Here is a 22,635-nt window from a genome sequence, read left to right as displayed (position 1 = left end):
TACTACAAAGCTATAATAATTAAAACAGCATGGTACTGGTACAAAAACAGACACACAGATCAATGGAACAGAATTGAAAGCCCAGAAATAAAACCACACATCTACGGACAGCTAATCTTCCTTAAAGGAGCTAAGAACATGCAATGGAGAAGGGAAAATCTCTTCAATAAATGGTTCTCGGAAAGCTGGGGAGCCACATGCCAAAGAATCAAAGTAGACCATTTTCTTTCGCCAAACACAAAAATTAACTCAAAATGGATTAAGGACTTAAAGTCAAGACGTGAAACTATAAAACTCCTAGAAGAAAATATAGACAGTGTACTCTTTGACATTAGTCATAGAGGGATGTTTTCGAATTCTATGTCTATTGAGACAAGAGAAACCAAAGAAAAAATAAACAAGTGGGATTTCATCAGACTAAAGAGTTTCTGCAAGGCAAATTAAACCAGGATCAAAATGAAAAGATGACCCACCAGGTGGGATAAAATATTTGCAAAACATATATCTGACAAGGGGTTAATCTCCATAACGTATAAAGAACTCACACAACTGAACAACAAGAAAACAAACAAACTGATCAAAAAATGGGCAGAGGATATGAACAGACAGTTTTCTAAGGAAGATATACAGATGGTGAATAGGCACATGAAAAGATGTTCAACATCAATTATTATCAGGGAAATGCAAATCAAAACTACACTAATATTTCACCTTACACCTGTTAGAATGGCTATAATCACCAAGACCAAATATAACAAATGTTGGAGAGGTTGTCAAGAAACAGAAACCCTCATTCACTGCTGGTGGGAATGCAGCATCTATGGAAAACAGCATGGAGATTCCTCAAAAAATTAAAAATAGAAATACCTTATGATCCCGATATCCCACTACTGGGTATTTATCCAAAGAACCCGAAATCAACAATCTGAAGAGGTTTATGCACCCCTATGTTCATTGCAGCACTATTCACTATTGTCAAGAGGTGGAAGAAACCCAAGTGTCCCTCGACTGATGATTGGATAAAAAAGATGTGGTATATATAATCCATTGGAATATATACAATGGAATACTACTCAGCCATAAAAATAGACAAAAGCATCCCACTTGCAACAATATGGATGGACCTGGAGGGTATTACATTAAGTGAAATAAGCCAGACTGAGAAAAACAAACGCCACATGATTTCACTCATATGTGGAAGATAAACTAACACACGGACAGAGAGAACAGTTTGGTGGTTACCAGGGTGAAGGGGGCTGGGGGTGGTCACAAGGGGTGAAGGGACACATTTATAGGGGGGGTGGCTGAAAAACAATAATCTACAACTAAAATTTCACAATGTTATGCCATTTTCACATAAACTATGATGACATCAATAATAAAAAAACCCACAACCTAAATTCATTATACTCATTGCCATCTTTGTCTGTTCTCAGATCTTGAGATTACAGTATGCTTTAGTTAGATTCTAGTAGCAAATTTTTTACTTAAGTTTCAGAAGAAACATTGGGCGAGGATATTATGTTTACCGGAATAAAATGCAATTTACAAGTATTTTATTCCTGAATGAGCAATTTATTGAGGTTAAAATCTTCTCTTTCTAGAAACTCTTTACTGGTAGAAATATTAAGGAAAAGAAAGTGGTTTGGAATAACAGTAATACAGGTTACTTAAATCATATTTGTAAACAAAATAAATGTTTTTCTTTTTTACTGCAAATCATATTGCATGGAATAGGTAAAAAAGATCAATATTCTAAACACATTATTCTATGCCTTTTCCTCTTAGGTACAAATGGAAGTTCCTATTAATTCCTTGTAGGGCCATGTATTAAATTACAATGGGAGTCTTCCATGAGAATATCTTCCTATGGGAATCCAACCTTCTCGTTGTTCTGAACCTGGAAAAAACTAGGCTGATGAATCATTTTACACCCTCCTTGTGGAATGGCATTTCTTACACAAATTAATTTCTGCTGAACTGAATGTATCCTTTTATTTTTGCCTTTATAATAGGTATTTCACATTATTTTTGTAAGAATCCTGATTGTCATTATGAACAAACATCACTGTACTCTTTTAACTTTTGAATTCAGGTCTCCTTCCTCATTGTCACACTCTCCTTTGTTCTTCAGCACATTTTGGTTTGAACATTTACTAATAAGTGATACCTCATTAAGTCAGGAGGTTGTAAAATAGCTGGAGCAGTTGAATGGCTATTTTGGGTGTTTCTTTTTGTTCATTTGTTTGTATTATGTAATTTTGATTTCTGGAGTATTAAACATGGTAGAAATTCATCCCAGTGTAAAAAATAGTGTTCTTCTGTTATGGAGGTTCTCTTCGCAGTGCTATGCTTGTTACTGAACCAACGTGTGTTCATTTTTGGTGAGTTGAAATCAAAGCCTTCACCAGAAGTCGTTGTCACACAAAGTAAACTTTATTTGCAGCAAATAAGGGGACCATGGGGAATCACTTCCAAAGCTGTGGCTCCCCAAGCAAGGGGAAGCAGGGGTCTTTTATTTTGGATAGGTAATGAATACTCAAAAGAGAAGTTTCATCACCTCATGTAGAGGCGGATATAAGCTCATGCAGGCATAGTTTGAAAACATGCTTTTACATACATCACATATTATGCTAATAAGGCTTAAGCTCCTCCTGGACTGGATATCTTAACATTAAAATGAAGTACAGGTAACTTTTGGACATTTCTCCTCCTGTCCTCACAGGTGTTGCTCTTGCAATGGTGTTTGCAGCAGTTCAGGGCAGATGGTGATTTCATCTCTTTAACATAACTGAAAAACAACTTTGAGAAATAGTTAAATGCTTTGGAAAACCTCCTTTGAGTTACTTGGGGCAGTTAGTGACATGCTGATAGTTCAAAGTTTTAAATTATTTTGAAAAGAACTTAGTGCTTAATATGAATCAATGCCAAAGATACAAAATGGCACATTTCTTGCTGGTTTACAATGGATCCTGGTCAATTGTCAGCAACATGGCGCCCTATTCTCATGCCTCATTGCCAGGTTAATTAGCAGCTCCTCTCTTTAAGAGTGGACTCTATCTTTCCATCATTTGAATCTTGCTTTGATTAACAGAACGCTGCAAATGTTACATGGTCCAATTATGAGCCTAGGTAGGCCTTGTTAAAAAACAAAATTGAACAGAATAAATGTTAAAGATCTTATTGGCTTTATTCAATGATTCATAAACTGGACAGCATCCAATCTAGCAGGTAAGAAGGAGTTCCAAGGATCTGTCCAAAATGAAAGACTTTTATATGCAGAAGAAGTGGGAAAACAAAAGTTGTACTGAGTAAAAAAGAGAATTGGTTATTGTAATGTTACTTTTCTTCAGGGGATGGCAGGGATCTATCAGGTAGATTACCTAACTAGTGCTAATCAGGCAATTCCTGGCAGATAATTGTCTGATCAAGCAATTGACTGGTTTAAGATTCATTTTATGGGAAAGCCAAAACTGTGATTCAGTTGTCTGGGTTTGGTGACAACTTTATGGGGTTTAGCATAAGTGGCCCTATTTTGGGCCTGTTGTCTTGTTTTTAACAGCCTCCAGAGGCCTTGTGTGCTGCCTTTCTCTGTCTTTTGGGACCCTGTCCAGACACCAGAAGAACAAGCCTGAGCTAGCCAGCTAGATGATGAGAAACACATAGCTAAGTCACCCCCTATTGCTCTAGCTGACAACCAGCCAATCCCTTGAAGCAGAGCCACCCTTGCTGACCGATAGCTGATTATTTTGCATGAGGGAGTCCAGTTGAGGCCAGAAGGATTGACCAGCTGAGCCTAGCTGAAAACACCAACTCACAGACTCATAAACTAAATAAATTGTTGTTTTATTCCACTTGTTTTGAGATGTACAGCAATAGAAAACTGATTTAGAAATTGATAGCTAGAAGTATAGCACAGCCATAACAAAAACCTAAAATATGTGTTCTTGGGTTTAGGACCAAGCTGCAGACTAAGTATAGAAAAGTAGTAAGGAAATAATTAGCAAAAACTAGAAAAAATGGCAAGCAAACTGTGAGTAAGGGCTTAAAAATAAAATTGATATTGAAGGCTGAAAAACTTGGCAACACACATTTTGTAGCAGCAAAACAATTGGCAAAAACTGTTATCTAAACTAATTTAGAAGATGGAAATATATCTAATAAATTTTTTGATTTGGCTAAGGAAATCTCAAGATCTCCAGTATGTTGAAAATGTCACATGGCAGGACTTGCTGTGTTGGAAAATAAAACGGTGTCTCCTCTCCAGTCTCCCTAGTCAGTAAAAATTCTCAAAATAAAATGAGGCTTGAGGACAAAGATCAAGTCAAGGATATGGCTAGAAGTGTCCTCAATAAGACCTAGTAAAAGTGTCCCTATTAGGTCCTCTAAGATAGAAGATACCAACAATTTTAAGGACATTATCACCTACCAATCTGACATATCCAAAGCAGCTACTAATAAGTTTAGAGCCAATATTACAGCCACTAGCCACATCTGGCTATTAAAATTTAAATTTAAATTAATCAAAATTAAATAATATTAAAAAGTCACTTCCTCAGCTTCACTAGGTGCATTTCAAGTGCTCAGTAGTCACATGTGGCTAAAGACTACTGTATTAGTGCATGAAAATGGAACATTTCTATCATAAAAAGTTCTATAGGTTATTGTTGGTCTAGAAAAAGAAAAATGTCTCAAGCACAATTGTGAGTGCCTTTTTGAGCATGGAATTGACAATAATCTCATATTTAGGAATCCATCAAAGTTTTTAAGGAAGTTGTGATACCAAAGTTTTGTTGTAATACCAAAAGTTTTATGCCACAAACATAGATTAAAATTCTTCCCATTGAACAAAAGGACTCTGGGCCCCAAATATCCATGAGCAGGAAGCAAATTGAGAAAGATATTTAGCTGCCAACATAGATCAATTTTTATGGAGAAGGAAGGATGTCTCAAACATTGGAGTCAAGAGCCCAAGGAGCAAAGCCAAGGGCCATGGAAAACAATGGGCTGGGGATCCTTCCAAGGAAATAGGAGAGAACACTAGATTGAGAAGTTGCTCCAAGGAAGCAGAATAGGCCTTAATCAAGAAATGTTTTCTGTGCCCACACACACCACTTCTATTCAACATATTACTGGAATCACTAGCCAAAGCAACTAGGCAAGAAAAAGAAATAAAAGGTATCTAAATTGGAAAGGAAGAAGTAAATTGTCTTTGCAGATGATATAAGCTTATATTTGAAAATCCTAAAGATTTCCAAAAAAAATAAAAATAAAAATAAACAAACTCATCAAAGTTGCAGGATACAAAATCAACATACATGCAAAAATCAGTTGCATTTCTATACACTAACAATGGATAATCCAAAAAGAAAATTAAGAAAATAATCCCATTTACAATAGCATCAAAAAGAATCAAATACTAAGGAACAAACTTAACCAAGGATTTGAAAGACTTATACACTAAAAACAACAAAACGTTGCTGAAAGAAATTAAAGAAGACACAAATAAATGGAAAGACATTCCATCTTAATGGATTGAAAGTCTTAATACTGTTAAAATGTCCATACTACTAAAAATGATCTACAGATTCAATGCAATCCCTATCAAAATCTCAACGACATTTTTTTACAGAAGTAGGAAAAAATCCTAAAATTCATATGGAACCATAAAGAATGCTGAATAGTCAAAATAATCTTGACTATGAGAAACAAAGCTGAAGGTCTTAAACTTCCTAATTTCAAAACATATTACAAAGCTACAGTACTCAAAATGGTATGGTACTAGCATGAATATAGACATATATAGATCAACAGAACAGAATAGAGAGCCCAGAAATAAACCCACATATATACAGTCAAATGATCTTCAACAAGGGTGCCAAGACCTCACAACAGTAAAAGGATAATCTCTTCAACAAATGGTCTTGGGAAAACTGGATATTCAAATGCAGAAGAATGAAATTGGACCCTTACATTATACACAAAAATCAACTCAAACTGGATTAAAGATTTAAATGTAAGACATGAATCTATAAAACTCCTAGAAGAAAACATAGAGGAAAAGCTTCATAACAGTGGTCTTGGCAATGATTTCATGGGTATAACACCCAAAGCACAGGCAACAAAAGAAAAAAATAGATAAGTGGGATTATGTCAGACTAAAAACCTTCTGCATAGGAAAGGAAACAATCAGTAGAGTTAAAAGAAATCATATATCTGATAAGAGGTTAATATCCAAAATATATAAAGAACTCCTATAACTCAATAGCAACCAAATAACCTGATTTAAATAATGGCCAAAGGACTTGAACAAATATTTCTCTAAAGAAGACATACAAATGGCCAACAGCTATATGGAAAGATGCTCAACATGACTAATCACCAGGGAAATGCAAATCAAAACTATAATGAATGTCACCTCACTCCTATGAGGTTGGCTATTATCAAAAAACATAAAAGTGTTGGCAAGGATGTCGAGAAATTGGAACCCTTGTGCACTGTTGGTGGGAACGTAAAATGGTGAAGCTGCTATGGAAAACAGTATTGAGTTTCCTCAAAAATTTAAAAATAGAACTACCATATGCTCCAGGAATCTCACATCTGGGTATATTTCCAAAAGAACTGAAATCAGGATCTTGAAGAGATCCTTGAACTCCAATATTCATTGTAGCATTATTTACAATAGCCAAGAGATAGAAACAGCCCAAATGTTCATCAGCAGATGAATGAAGAAAATGTGGTATATACTTGTAATGGAATATTATTCAGCCACAAAAAAGAAAATTCTGTCATATGCCACAACATGGGTGAACCTTGAAAATATTAGGCTAAGTGAAATAAGCCAGTTACAGAAGGACAAATACTGCACAATTTTACTTATATGGGATATCTAAAGTAGTCAGACTCATAGAAACAGAAAGTAGAGTGGAGATTTTCATGGACTAGAGAGAGGGGGAAATGGGAAATTGCTAGTTAAGGGCTATGGAGTTTCAGTTATGCAAAATAAAATAGTTCAGACATCTTCTGTACAACATTGTGTTTATAGTTAACAACACTGTACTGTACACTTAAAAATTTGTTAAGGTGGTAGATCTCATGTTATGTGTTTTTGACCACAATAAACAATTTTTTAAAAAGAAACGTTTTCTGCCTACAGAGTAGGGAGGTCTGGTAATCGTCTCATGGAAATTCAGAATTGTTATGGATGGTGACTTGCATATTCTTTCTATTCCTCCCTTTTTAAAATAAGAGAGTTTATTATGCTTACTTTGTCCCTGTCTGTCCATTGTAAGCCAAGTGTATATGTTGGGAAATAGCTTGTCTTTTTAGTTTATTGGTCTCCAGATCAAGAAGAGTAGCATCCAGAGTTGACATAGGTCACAAGATCTTAGACTTCAAACATAAGGCTATGATTGGATGAACCTCTTGGGGGTTCCCTTTGGAGGAAGGGAGTATATTTTGTATATGAGATTTATTTGAATAATTGTGGCCAGGGAGAGGCATATGGTATATTCTTTTTCTTTTTGTACCTAAGCCCGTTTGCAGTATTACTTTGAGGTTCTCCTCATTAAGAGGTGGAGTCTATCTCCCACCACTGGGATCTGGGCTGGACTTGTGACTTGCTTTGACAAGTAGAATGTGGCAGAATGACTTGTACAAGTTTCAAGCCTGGGCTTGAGATTTTGCAAGCCTTTATTCTCTTAGAACCTTACAAGCCACATTAAAAGCAGCCTGAGCTAGCCTTCTGGATGATGAGACACACGGCTCAGTTGCCCCCAGTACATCCTGAGCTGCAACTGACCACAGGCACATGGAAGATCCCTGTTGAAACTGGAAGGGCCACCCAGCTGGGCCCAAACAAAAAGTTTCAACCCACAGAATTATGAACTACATAAATTGTTGTCATTTTAAACCACTAAATTTTAGGGTAGTTTTGTTACACACCAGAAGCTAACTCATATAGTCTTATATATTTTGTTAACTGGTAAAATCTTAAGTGGATTAAAGCTTATTTTTTAACTGTAAAGTAGCAGAAGTATTCACTTCTACTTTCTAATTTAGAAGCCACTAATCTGAAACCATTATTCTATTGTCACAAATTATTTTCCTTTTCTTTTTGTACATACAGCTGGCACTCCAGGTTTAAATAGGTGTTTTGAAACTATTGAGTCTAGTGTGTTTGACAACATGCATGTGAACTGTGTGAAGCTAATGATAGAAGCACCGGATATTTATAAACTCTTTCATAATGATTATGCAGACAAGTCTTGAATTGGCTTTCCAGTGAAAAAAGTGAGGGTCTAAAACTCACTATAATTTTACTAACAGTACAGAATAACTACAAAGAAGCACTTCCTTTGATGATTTCATATTAACCTTCATGGAATAATTCTTTTCACTCTTCTTTTACCCTAGCGCTATTATGGTTTTGTTCCTGTGGAGACTTAGCCCCAAAGTGGATTTATGTATGCAGGTGCTGCTTGTCTTCAGGGGATTACTGCGGGGAAACACACCAGTTTTAATGGAACATGTCTCAAAAAGTTGCAGAACAGAAAGAAAGTTAATGTTTTCTCACAGGACCTGTTTCATAAAAGTGATCATATTGATTTTCCATTGTGTAAAACTAAAAGCAAACACACAAAACTATTCAGGCCATGTATAAAAACTGTGTCTGGAAAGATTGGCTAGCTATTTTTTCCAGTGGTTTATTTATTTATTTATTTATTTTTGCGAGGAAGATCAGCCCTGAGCTAACATCCCTGCTAATCCTCCTCTTTTTGCTGAGGAAGACAGGCTCTGAGCTAACATCTATTGCCAAGCCTCCTCTTTTTTTTTTTTTCCTCCAAAGCCCCAGTAGATAGTTGTGTGTCATAGCTGCACATCCTTCTAGTTGCTGTATGTGGGACACGGCCTCAGCATGGCCAGAGAAGCGGTGTGTCGGTGCACGCCCGGGATCTGAACCTAGGTCGCCAATAGCGGAGCTCGCGCACTTAACCACTAAGCCATGGGGCCGGCCCTCCAGTGGTTTAATACTGCATTGTATTAGTCAGGGATTGCCAGAGAAACAAAACCAATAGGATGTGTATATACAGAAAGACGCATATATAGTAAGAGATTGATTATAAAGAATTAGCTCACATGATTTTCAAGGCTTGGCAAGTCTAAAATCTGTTGCGGGAAGCTGGCAGGCTGGAAACTTAGGAAAGAGTTGCAGCTCAAGTCCAAAGGCAGTCTGCTGGCAGGACTCTCACTTACTTGGGGCAGTTCAGCCTTTTGTTCTATTTAGACCTTCAACAGATTGGATGAGGCCCACGCATATAATGGAGGGCAATTTGCTTTATCAAAGTCCATCAATTTAAGTGTAAATTTCATTGAAAAACATCCTCACAGAAATATCCAGAATAATGTTTGGCCAAATACTTGGGGATCATGGCCCAGTCAGATTGATACATAAAATTAACCATTATTTGTGTTATTGGCAAAATTATTGTTTCTCATCTTTTGCTTTGAAATAATTGACCACCAGTAAGTAAGACTGGTTGTTTGTTTCTAGGTGTAAGGCTATCAGCAAATTGGAACAGTTGTAGTTAACATGCATGCACGTTTAAAAACTTGATTTCTATATCTATACATGTTTAAATTTTATATTTTCCTAGCTTTCATAAAGGGCTAAAAGAAGAAATAATCTAGGTTCTAGGAATCTCTGCAAGTTTAAAAATATTTATAATTGAGTATGTGATTATTTCATTATTACTCAAATGTAGATAAGCATTTAACTTCTAATATGACAAGTTTGTGGTAACCAATTGTGCTATCTAAAAATATTTTCTCTTCCCTTATTACATAATTGATTCTATGTTATAGTGTTTTAAAATCATTTTAGCATCTTTTAAAATTTTCATAATAATTATTTTTGATACCTTGAGAATCTGAATCCAAATATACAACATTAGCTCAGGATGGGAGGAGGATAAGTAGAATTATACAATTATAAACTTGGATTGTATGTGAAAAGGTATAATATCAATTAAAACTATACAGTGATATAGTAATGATGCATATTGTAATCCCTAGGAGAAAACTTTATAATATAATACAAAGCAGTATGGCTAAAAATCCAACAGAAGAGATACAATATATATATAGATAGATAGATAGGTAGATAGATTAACATCAAAAGCAAGAGAAGAGAAACAAGTGATTTGAGAATGCAGTGGACAAATAAAAATTAACAAGATGGCAGATTTATACTCAACCATATCAATGATTAAATTAATAGACACTAATTAAAAAGGAGATCTTGTCATATTGGATATTTAAAAAAGCAATATCCAGCAACAATGCCTTAAAAAGACAAAAATAGATATAAAGGCATATTTGAAATATTTGAAAATAAAATGATGGAAAAATTTATTTAAATATACTCATGACCATTACAGTCTGGTGCCATGATCTTTTTGTCGTGCACTGAATTTCTATCCTTATTGATTTTACCAAAGATTAATATGATTAGTAGAAAACTTCACATCTAGTAATTTCTGAGCTGCTTCATCCTCACCCTTTTTTGAAGATGGGTACAATGTTGCCAGTATCCAGTCTGCTATAAGAGTTTTGAAAAATCATGGTAAGTTAATTAAGTTTCTTAACTAATTTTCTTAATAGCCTAGGGCATTTGTCATTAAGACCTATTGCTTAACACATGTCCATGTTTTCCACACATTTTCTCACTTATTCTTTGCAAGTAGCAATTTTTAATTCTTCATTAGTTCCTAGTTGTGTCGTCTTTGTTACATTTGCTAATAACCTATTTCAAAAAGAGTCCATTTTTTCCTACTATTTTAGAGTTATTATATCTATATCTTTTGTTTATTACAGGATTTAAACTATTCCAATGTATTTTGCCTTTGGTTTGGGTACGGCAAAAATAAAAAATCCTTTGTGTGTGTTTAGCAAGCAGAGGTCTTTTAACATTATTTAGTTACTTTTACTTGGAAACTTCACGGTGAAGTGGACACTTGTAATTTGTGTAGCAAAGGACATTTTATAGAATGTCTAATATGGGGTATGCCTTCACTGACTTTCATACATGAGATCATCATTGTAACCCACAGAAGCAATGGCAAGTATCAATGCCATATTGGCCACCAAGCATGATGATAAATGCCATAAAGACAACAAGAATGATGCTAATTTTCTGTCTTCAGTGGCTTAGACAACGTTATAGCCACTTTATTATATCTACCTAATGTGGAACAATGTTACCACACTAGGGTTTCTTTTCAACTTTTTCTTAACTAAACCTGCAACATGCCACATACTTTTTTTCAATAGATCCTGAATATTTTATAATACAGACAAGATCAAGAATTAAATTTGGGAGCTTTAATCTTAGGCTGTTCATAGTATATAATATTTCAAACTTCTCAAGAGCTTTAAAAACTGGTCATGAGAATTGAGTATATTAAACCAGGCTTATTTTCAAAAGCCTAAACTTCAATTTCTTCTTGAAAATCTGTTAAGTGGCAAGAAAGTTGTAGTTAAATCCAAACATAGACTCTGTATAAATTTATTACTGTCTATAAAATTGTGAATAGCAATAAGTGAAGAAATTAAATAAATAAATCTCAAAAGTAAACTGAAATAATTATCTCTTCTTCCAAAGAAGCAAAAGACCACAGAAAAAAATCCACTCAATAAAGATTTAATGAATACCTGTTATTTGAAAACAATCATTTCAGAAGTTGTTGGGAGTCCAATAAATAAGGTAGAGTCAATGTGAACAGAATAGTCAATTAAATTAATTATATGTATATGAAACTATAAATTAGTCATTCATCAAACACTTGAACTCAGTACCTAATATGTACCAGACATTGAGAAGAATGCTGGGAATCACCAATAACAATAACAATAGTGATGATACTAACAATGATATTATTATCTATGTGCCAGTCACTGCATAAATATTCTCCATCTTGTTTTATCCCCATTTTTTAGTTAAAGACTAGAGGATTAGAGAAATTAAGTATATAATTCAAATGTTCAGATCTACTTGCAGAGCAGATAACTAAATTATAATCTGCTTCCCTGAAAAGATGTCCAACTACGTTATACTACTTTTCATACAAAGACGTGGGAGACAAACATGCCATCCTTCAAAGATCACAGGTCATAAAGGAGATGTAGACATAGAACTAGTCACAAACAATGCAGTCATTCTCTGATGCAGGATATCTGTGACATAATATGCAGCAGAGAAGGGAGCTTCTAATTGTCTTATGTGGTCCATCCACAGAGCAGGTAATGAAAGTCGTCTTGAGTTGGAGGCTGAGTTAAGGGTAGGGAGGCATATGAGTAAAAAGAACAGGAAAAGTAAAGTGTCGTTGCATGAGGGAAGTGTGTATGGTTTAGTGAAGCATTTTCACAGAGTGAGTTTGTAGAACTGACAAGGAACTATGCTAGAAGAGCAAGCAGGCTGAGCTCATGAGGAGGATCTGCTGTGCCTTGCTAAGGAGTTCACATTTTATTTTGTAAGCAATGGGGAGAACCTGACACTACTCTGTGAGTTGATTAAGTTTCCCTTGAGAAATAAGCACCTTATAAGTGGTGTGGGGAATGGATAAGAACAGGGCATGATCAGAAGCAGGGAAACCAATTGTAATATTCCAGGCAAGAAATGAAGAAAGATTCAGTTAAGACAGTCACATGCAGCAGAAATGAGACAGACTGGAAGGATGCCAAGTGGATGGAATTAAGGGACCTATCAAAAATATATGCCCCATGGTTCCGGCTTGAGTAACCAAGTAGAGGATGGTATCACTAAGTGTTGGAACACTAGAATAAAAAATGTTTTATAGGTGGAGTTGTTATGATGAGTTCAGTTTTAAACATGCTGAATTTTATGTGCAATGGTACCTGTACGTGTAGATTGATAAGTCCAGTAATGATCAGAAATCCGTGGATGTCTGCAGAAGAGAAAATGGTCTGTGGCATTATAAGCATATATGCAGTACCTGAGTCTCTGGCTTCAGAGGAGATAACCCAGAGTGACAGGAGACTAAGAAGAATAGAGTCAAAGGTCATGTGTAGATCTCAACTTTTACAGGGGAGGGAAATTATGTCAAATCATGGAGCAAAATGAGAAGGAGCTAAGATGGGGGAAATGCTGCCATGGAAGCTGACCATATCAGACCAGCTCAGTGAAAAGACACAACTGAGCCCTTGGTGTGTGCCTGCACTGCTGGGGAGTAGATACATGACAATGAAGAGGACAGGGTTTCTGTTCTCATGGAGCTCAGCGCATAGTGAAGGGAGGAAGGGTAAGTAGGAAATGGACTGGAGGAATGTTTGGTTTGGCCGGGAAGTGGAAGGTCACTGCTCTAGAGAGAGCAGCTTCAAGATGTGGACGAGGGCAGTAGGCAGAGAAGGAAATGTGGAGGGAGTGAATGCACCTGAATTCCTTTATCAAGGAAGTTAGCTGTGAAAGATACATGTGATAAAGAAGGAGTGATAAAGAATGTGGGAGACAGATTGAGTAATTTGTTTTTAGGATGGAAGCAAATCTAGCAAGTGTGGATTTCAGGAAAAATAAGGAATAATAAAGAAAGGTAAGTGTTTTTGCTCATATTTCCTCACATTTTGGTTTTTAAGCAAACAAAAAAACCCTAATTTTGGGGGGGTAAATTAAATTTAAACATTATAATTATAAAACTATTTAGCTTTGATTCAAGCAGAATGTAGGCAGATGTATTCTATTTGGGGAAATATTTTTTGCTATTCTATAATAATATATATTATAGAATAAAATATTAATACTATAATAATACATACATAAAATATGTAATAATATAACCTGAACAATACAAGAACAGAGTAGAAAAAAGTAAAACCAGAAGAAAAAAGAAAAATTAATTTAAATTACATTTTAAATTAATTAATATTTAAAAATTAATTAAACCCCATATCCTATCATTCATGAAAAATCAGTTTATAATTTGACCCCTGTTTTTAACAGATATTTTGATTTTTCGTAACTATATATATTTATGTTTATATATTCTTTAACAAATTGGAAACTACACAGACTTCTCTAAAGTACTTTTTTAGGGTATGACCTGTATGTAGAACGTTGCATTAGATGTAAGCACACAGCTAAAGGCATTATCATAAAGCTAATATTCGTGCACGCACCGTCCAAATCAAGAAGTAAGATGTTGGTCCTGTCTTGAAAGCCCAGCTTGCCCTTCCCAATCACAGATCCTAACCCCCCCACAAGGTTAACCACTGTCTTGATTTGTATGCTAATCACATCCTTGCTTCTATTTATATCTTTTCTTGATATGTTTACCACTTGTGTTTGCATGCCTGAAAACTGCTGAAATTTGATCTAGTTTTGAAATGTATTTAAATGGAAACATAAAGCAAATATTATTTTTTGTCCGATATGTTTGTGAGGTCAGCCTGCATTGTTGCATACAGTGATGTGTTGATGTTGACTGATTCCTGTGACGTATTCCATTGAGTGAATATGCCGCCATTTATTTATTTGCACTAATACTGATGGACATTCGGGCTGTGTGTGCTCTGGGCTATTACAAACAATGTTGCTGTACACACTCTTGCACATACTTCCTGGGCCTGTGAGCATGCACTTCTTTGGGGTAAGTATCCAGATATGGAATTGGAGGGTCATAATATTTGTGTGTCTTCAATTTTAGTAGATAATGCCAAACAGTTTTCCAAAATGGTTGTATTAATCTACGCTCTCCACATCAGTGTGGGTGTAACTGGGGAAAAACTAAAAAGCTTTGTAGCTTCTCTCTCAATGCTGGCCTGATGTCAGTTCCCCTATGTTGAACCCAGCATATATGGGGTTTAAAACAAAAAAAACACTTATTCCCTTTCCCCCCTTCTCTAAGGTCCACTCACATGTAGATATTGGTTGTTTTAATCTTCTTATCCCTGAATCCCACAAGGCAAATGGAAGTAATAAATTTTTAAAAGCCCAGGTGGCTTCACACTGAAGCTCCCCAACTCATTGGCTTCCTGGCACCAAATCCACCATTCATCACAGAGACAGACAAATGGAGGACACCTGCAATTCCCCTTATCTCAGCCAAATGCAGGCTGATAGGAGGATGCCGAACTACAAAGCCACAGCTCCCCCTCCCCATCTAAAACTTTGTAAACTTTGTAAGCCATAATTGGCTGCAGTTTCTTTTCTCTCCCCAGGGCCCAATTTCAGGTGGTGCAGGGCCCTAAATCTCCTGTAGATAGAGCTGGCCTGGCGCCAGAGGTCTGGAACCCCCACAACATGCTTCCCTAACAAATGGTTAGACAGTACATTCTTTCCCACAGAATTTCCTTTAAAAACTCCAACTCCTAATGCCTCAGGAGGACTGTGGGTTTTGGGGCACGAGCCCACCACGGCCTCATTTTGCTGGCAAAATCAAACACTTTTCTTTTCCTCGATCCCTAGTCATTGTGTTCATTGATTCAGCTATGATGACAGGGTCCTGGGTTTTTCTGGCTACATGGGGATTTCCAGTTACTCTAAATCCTCACCAATGCTTGGTATCATTTTATCAAATTTTAGCCATTGCCATCTCATGGTGATTTGAATTAGCATTTTCCTGATTATTAATAAGATCTAACAACTTTTCATACACATCTTTGGTCACGTGTATATCCTTTCCTTGAAAGCCTATTCACTACTCTTACGTATTTTTCTTTGGGACAGTCAGTCTTTTAGTTGTTTTGTAGAAGCATTTTCTATGTTCTATGCACCAGGGGTTGGCAAACTACCACTCGTTGGCCAAATCTGACCTGCCATCCCTTTTGGCAAACAAAATTTTATTGAAAGCAGCCACATCTACTTTCTTTTTTTTTTTTTTTTTTTTTAAAGATTTTATTTATTCATTTTTTCCCCCCCAAAGCCCCAGCAGATAGTTGTATGTCATAGGTTCACATCCTTCTAGTTGCTGTACGTGGGACTCGGCCTCGCGCTGGACGGAGAAGTGGTGCCTTGGGGCGCGCCCGGGATCCGAACCCAGGCCGCCAGCATCAGAGCGCGCGCACTTAACCGCTAAGCCACAGAGCCGGCCCATCCACATCTACTTTCATGCTACTTTCACGATACAGGGCAGAGGTGAGAAGTTGTGACAGAAACTGTAGCTTGCACAGCCTAAATATTTACTATTGGGCCCTTTACAGAAGAAAGTTTGCTGACCCCTACTTTAAACTACATCCTTTTTTGGCTAAATGTTTGGCAAATATCTTCGCCCTCTCCATGGCTTGCCTTTTGACTTTATTATTGGTATTTCCTAATAAACAAGATTTCTTAATTTTAATTTCCTTATCATTAGTGTTTATGTATCTCACTTAAAAATAAATCTTCTGTATCCTAAAGTCATGAAGATATTCTCTTCTCTGACATTATTTTCTAAAAGAAAAATTTGATTTGCTTTCACCTGTAGTTCTACCATACGATTAGAATTATTTGTTTGTGAACAGTGTGAGATAGGCATTAGTGCTATTGTTTTTCCTGTGAATGTCCCAACCCCATTTATTGGAAACACTGCCATTCCTGTGTAATACCACCTTTGTCATAAGGAAAGTGTTGAGATATGCATATGTATTTTCATACTCTGTCCTGTTCCACTAGCATATTTGTCCATCCTTGCATGAAGACCTTAATATTTTGATTACTAGAGATTTATCATGCGATGATAACCTAGATGAAGTCCTGCTGCATTGTTTTTTCCAAGGGTGTCTTGAATATTCTTGAACCTTTGACCATCCATATAAATGATAGAATCCACTTGCCAAATTCCATTAAATAATTAAAATTGTGGTTAGGATTCCTTGAATCTACAGATCAGTTTGTGGAGAATTGGCGTGTTACAATATTTAATTTTTTAATGTATAAACTGGATATTTATCCATTTATTCAAGTATTCTTTAATTTTTCAGAGCAACATTTTATAGTTTTCTATATAAAGGACTTGCATTTGTTAGGCTTATCCCTTCATATTTGGTATTTTTTAATGCTTTTAAAATTATATTTTTAAAAATTTACTGTCTCTCTTGCTGGTACATAGAAATAAAATTCAGTTGAATATATTGACTTTTAATCAAGCAACTTTGATAAACTAATTTGTTAATTCAAATAATTTTTCTGTAAATTGTTCTGGATTTCCTATATAACAATCATATCGTCCATAAATAACAGCAATGTTATTTCTCTCCTTTAAATCTTTATAATTTTTGTTTTATATGTAGATATAGATATGAATATAGAATTTTTCCTGTGTTACTTAAGGCCTCCAGTATCCCATTGAATAGGAGTGGTGACAGTGGGCACACTTTCTCACTGCCAACAGCAGAGGAAAAGCTCTCACCACAGCATCTTTACATGAAATGTTTTTTTGACATAAGTAGATGATTAAATTTACTAAAATATTTTATCATTTCTGTACTCACCATTGTTTACTGCATCCTCTATTATTTAGCTTTGTCTATTTTCCTGTAGTTCGGTCCATTACTAGGTGTATATTATTTTAAATTGTTATTTTTTCCTTTTGAATTGAACCTTTTATCTTTGTCTTCTTTTTATCTCTAGTAAGAGTTTTTCCCTTAGAATTTACTTTGCTATTAATAAAGTTATATGTGTTTATTTTGAGAGTTTACATACTCCATCTTTTCCCATACTTTTAACTCTCTCTATTGTTATTATTTTGATATATTTCTTATAAAAACTGTCTACATTTTGTTTTAATGGAGGCATTTTGTCCGTTTTCAGTTGATGTCATTACTGATAAATTTGAGGTTAAATCTCTGTTTGTTGTGCCTTTTCTATGTGTTGATTTATTTTTCTTTTGGATTGATTTAATTTTTCAAATTTTTCCTCCATTAGCTTTTTTCTTTTTTTTTTTGCAGGGGAAGATTTGCCCTAAGCTAACATCTGTTGCCAATCTTCCTCCTTTTTGTTCTTCTTTTCCCCTCCAAAGCCCCAGTACATAGTTGTGCATGTTTGTAAGTTCTTCTGGTTCTTCTGTGTGAGCTGCCACCATAGCATGGCTACTGACAAGTGAGTGGTGTGGTTCTGTGCCCGGGAGCCAAACCCAGGCCAGTGAAGCAGAGGGTGCCAAACTTTAGCTGCTAGGCCATCAGGGCTGGCTCTCCTCTGTTAGTTTTAAAGTTATAAATATTTTTTCTATTATCTTAGTGGCTACCCTACTTTACCAAAGTGTAATGTTAATTGGTACTTATAGCTTCTTCCTAGAGAGTGCAAGAACCCCATTTACCCCTTCCTGACTTCTATTTAGATTATTATTGTTGTGTATTTAAATTATAATATAACTATAAAACTATAAATATAAGACCATAAATATAATATAATAGATATATATTTAAAACCATCACGTTATCTTTTTTTTATACATTTGGAGCTATCTGTATATTTATTAATTTTGTTTTTCTTAATTTTTTCCTACTTCTCCATCCTGTTGGCTGGAATTTTCTCCCTTCTCCTTAAAAAATATTCTTCACTATTATCCTTTAGTTTGATATTGGAGGGGAGCAAGAAATTTTCCTCTACCCTTTAGGTACTTCTAGCTGGTCTGAATTAAACTGACATGAGACAGAACAACAGGAGAAAATCAAAAAAAGTTTAATAACATGTATACATGGGAGAAACCTAGGAAAGCTGAATAACTCACCAAAATGGTCAATCACCACCTTAAATACTATCTTAGATAAAGACAAAGGAGGATGTTGGGAGTAGTGGTTTGGGACTTCAAAGTGGAGGAAGGCAACTCACATGGAGACAGAAAAGCAAATATTTGGTAAACAGATGTCTGCCATGCCTTGCAGAGACAGTAAGACTTGTGGGGGACTTGGATCAAAAGAGCCTTGCTAGGTTCCTCCCTGTCTACCACACCTAGTTCATATTATACTATCGTTATCTATGCTGAGAGCTCCTAACAGGTCTTCTATCTTAAATTCTTTTAGGCAGTTAGGGGGAAGGTCAAAGTTTCTTCCTGAGTCTTTTGTTCTCAAAAATAATCAAGCCAAAAAGAGACATTTTGGGATAGCAAATTCTGCTCCCTACAATATGTTAATGATAAATCTTAGGTTTTTTTTTTTTTTTCCTAGGAATGTTTTTATTTTCTCTTTTTTCCAAAAGATATTTTTGCTTTGTTTACAATTCTTAGGTTTATTATACTGTTTCAGCATATTAAAGCTATTTCTCCATTATGATCCAGCTTTCATTTTTGCTTAAAAAATTAGAATTCAGTTTAATTTGTTCTTCCTTCCTTCCTTCCTTCCTTCCTTTTTCTCTCTCTCTTTCTTTCCTCCCCTCCTTCCTCTTTTTACCCCCTCCTCACTGCTTTCGGGTTTTCTCTGTCTTTTCATTCCTTCCTTTTTTTGTGATTTCAGTATAATCAGTGTAGATATGAAATTCTTTTTTTGTCGTGCTTGCACTCCACAGAGCTTATTGACTCTATGGAGTGGTCATTCATCAGTTTTAAAGTTCTTACTCATTTTCCATTCAAAATCGCTGCTGTTGCATTATTCACCATAGCCAAGAAGCGGAAGCAACCTAAGTGTCCCTTGACTGACGATTGGATTAAGAAATTGTGGTATATATATACAATGGAATACTACTCAGCCATAAAAAAAGACAAAATCGTCCCATTTGCAACAACATGGATGGGCCTGGAGCGTATTATGTTAAGTGAAATAAGCCAGAAAGAGAAAGACAAACACTGTATGATCTCACTCATATGTGGAATATAAACCAACACATGGACAGAGAAAACTGGACTGTGGTTACCAGGGGCAGTGGGGGTGGGGGGTGGGCACAAGGGGTGAAGGGAGTCATATATATGGTGATGGACAAACAAAAATGCACAACCCAAAATTTCACAATGTTAAAAACCATTAAAACATCAATAAAAAAAAATCCCTGCTGTTTATTGCTCTCTTTAACTTGTGATTCTAGCTAAATGCGTTTTAGAATCATTTATATTGTATTCTCATGATCTCTTTCTCTCTTTTCTTCAAAATTTTGCCTCTTTGGGCTTTATTCTGAGTTTCTTTCCTAGTATTTATCCTGCTTACTAATTTTTCTTTAGCTGTTTCTAAGACATATACTTTCAAACACATCCATTGAGTTCTTAATATTATTTACTTTTCAGTTTTAGAATTTTTATTTTGATCTTTTCCAAAATTACTTTGTCTTTTTTAAAGATATGTCCCACTTCTCTGCCAGAATATTTAAACTTGTCTTTTGTCTCCCTGTATCTAGTGAGTATAATTATATAAAGCTAGTGTTAGGAGACCTACTGGGCTGGTCTAGGGAGCGTTGCACTGCCAGGTGTCAGAGTAGCCAATTAAAACAAGCAGCCAAAAATGAAAGAGTTAATCCTTTTATCACTTACTGTAATAGTACAAGCAAGAGACTAAAACTGGAGAAAATATCAACTCCTCCTACTTCATTTTCCCCCATGGAATGGCTCACTGGTTGAGGGTCATGTGGATCAGCACAGATGTGGGGTCCTCTCACTGTTCAGAGACCCCAAACAAAGGCCTCAGGTTTTTTATGGAACCTGGGGTCTAGGAGAGGCTTAGGGGGGATGGGCAAGTAGTGAAAAAGTACAGGGTACCGAATTAGAGAGGGGAAAATGGTTGATGGTGCTCAGGGCAAGCTACCCCAGGAGGAACCACTCTGGTATGCGGATTATTTCGAGCTGAAGACAATAAGGACTCAGAGAACTCAGGAAGAATATTTGAGTTTCCCCTCCCAAACTGCCTAAAGAATTTACAACAAAAGATCTGTTTCAAGAAAGAGTTATTATCATGATGACTGTAAAGATAATGTAGGATAGAGGTTACAATAGGAAAGGCACCAAGCCTCTTTTATCAAAAACTCTGTCTCTCCCTGATCACATTATCTATAGATGACCCTAAAAAGAATTGTCTTCCTGGCCTCTGAAGTCCCAGACCACTACCCACCCCCAACACCTTCCTTGCCTTTAGCTGCAATACTTAAGCAAGCAGCTTAGACAGAGGGACGAGTTGCTCATTTCTGAGTTTCTCCCATGTATACATGTTATTAAACTTGGTATTATTTTCTCCTGCTAACCTGTCTTGTTGATTATTTGGCCAGCCATAAGAACCTTAAGGAAAAGGGCAGAGGGAGATTCTCCCTCTTCCCCCGACATGGTCTTCAAGTTTTTCTCCTCCTCCCCTCATAAGGAGTCTTCAGCAGAGGTGGCTGAGGAAGACCTCTGTTGGAGGCCTCAGAGCAAGAGACCTAGGAATGGAGGCTACATGGCTAGGAATGCAAATATGAGGAGAGTATGCCTCGCTAGAGGGGCCAGGCCTGAGTCCTTGACTGCAGCTCCCCTCAGAGACCACAGTGCACTGGCCACACTCCATGTCTGGAAGAGGGAGGGCAGCTTCCCCTGTGAGGCCAGTTAGGTAAAGCCTTTGTAATTATCTATGGTCAGGCCTGAAAAATCACACAGGATGTCTTAGTCCATTTGGGCTGCTATAATAAAATACCATAGACTGGTTGGTTGAAACAACATGCATTTATTTCTCACTGTTCTGCAGGCTGGGAGTTTGAGATCAAGGTGCTGGCAGATTCAGTGTTTCGTGAGGGCCTGCTTCCTGGTTCATGGGTGGCCGTCTTTTCACTGTGTCCTCACAGGGCAGAGAGAGAGTGGGGTCTGATCTCTTCCTCCTTTAATAAGGGCACTAATTTCATCATGGGGCTCCACCCCATGACAATATCTAAACATAATTATCTCTCAGAGGCTGTACCAAATACTGTCACATTGGGGATTAGGGCTTCAAAACATGAATTTTGGGAGACACAAACATTCAGTCCATAGCACACAGGTTTTTAACCAGGAGCTGTATTCCTCAGCTTATGATTAGTAATTCCAATATCTAGAGCCATTGCTCATCTGGTTCTATTATTGGTGTTTCTTATGGTCTCCTTCATGTTGTCACATTTCTGCATTAGCCTAGTTATCTTAGATTTTTAGCTACATATTTTATTTGCAAAATTATTTGTGGAAATAATTTAAGGCCTAAAATATCTTCTTCCAGTGCTTGAGGGAGCACCATCAATCTGGAATCTCCTTAATCTAATCTTGGGGAGTGAGATTTTTGTGGGCCAACAAGAGAGCTCAAAATTGGGTTGCAGTCCTTATGAAGGCTTAATTATTTCTGGTTCACATTTATCCCTGAAATGTAGCTATTCAGGGTCCCAGTCCAAATTCCTGGGAAGAGGACTACCAAAATGCCAGCCTCAGTGGGCTCTTCACTCAAACATGTGTCTCCCTAGACTTGTCCATCTGCCAAAAGGAAATTGGCCTCTCATCGGCCTCCTCTAGATCTGCAAATGACCATAAGGCAAAGGCAGTTACAAAATGTCAGGTGCAACCCTCTGGTTTTCTGTTCTATCTGAGATCTTGGCCTAGCAATTCTTCATTACAGTGTTAGCTCAAAACACCCTCCACCAGATGCTATTATATAAATAAAGAGAGAGAGAATCTTCACTTAACATGATTCCAGTATGCACAATTCAGTTACTATGGTTTAACAGCAGTACCCCAACAA

The sequence above is a fragment of the Ceratotherium simum genome, chromosome 25, assembly GCF_057802395.1.
Source record: "Ceratotherium simum simum isolate JZ-2026a chromosome 25, ASM5780239v1, whole genome shotgun sequence".
Classification (NCBI taxonomy): domain Eukaryota; kingdom Metazoa; phylum Chordata; class Mammalia; order Perissodactyla; family Rhinocerotidae; genus Ceratotherium; species Ceratotherium simum.
This window is presented reverse-complemented; position numbering follows the sequence as displayed.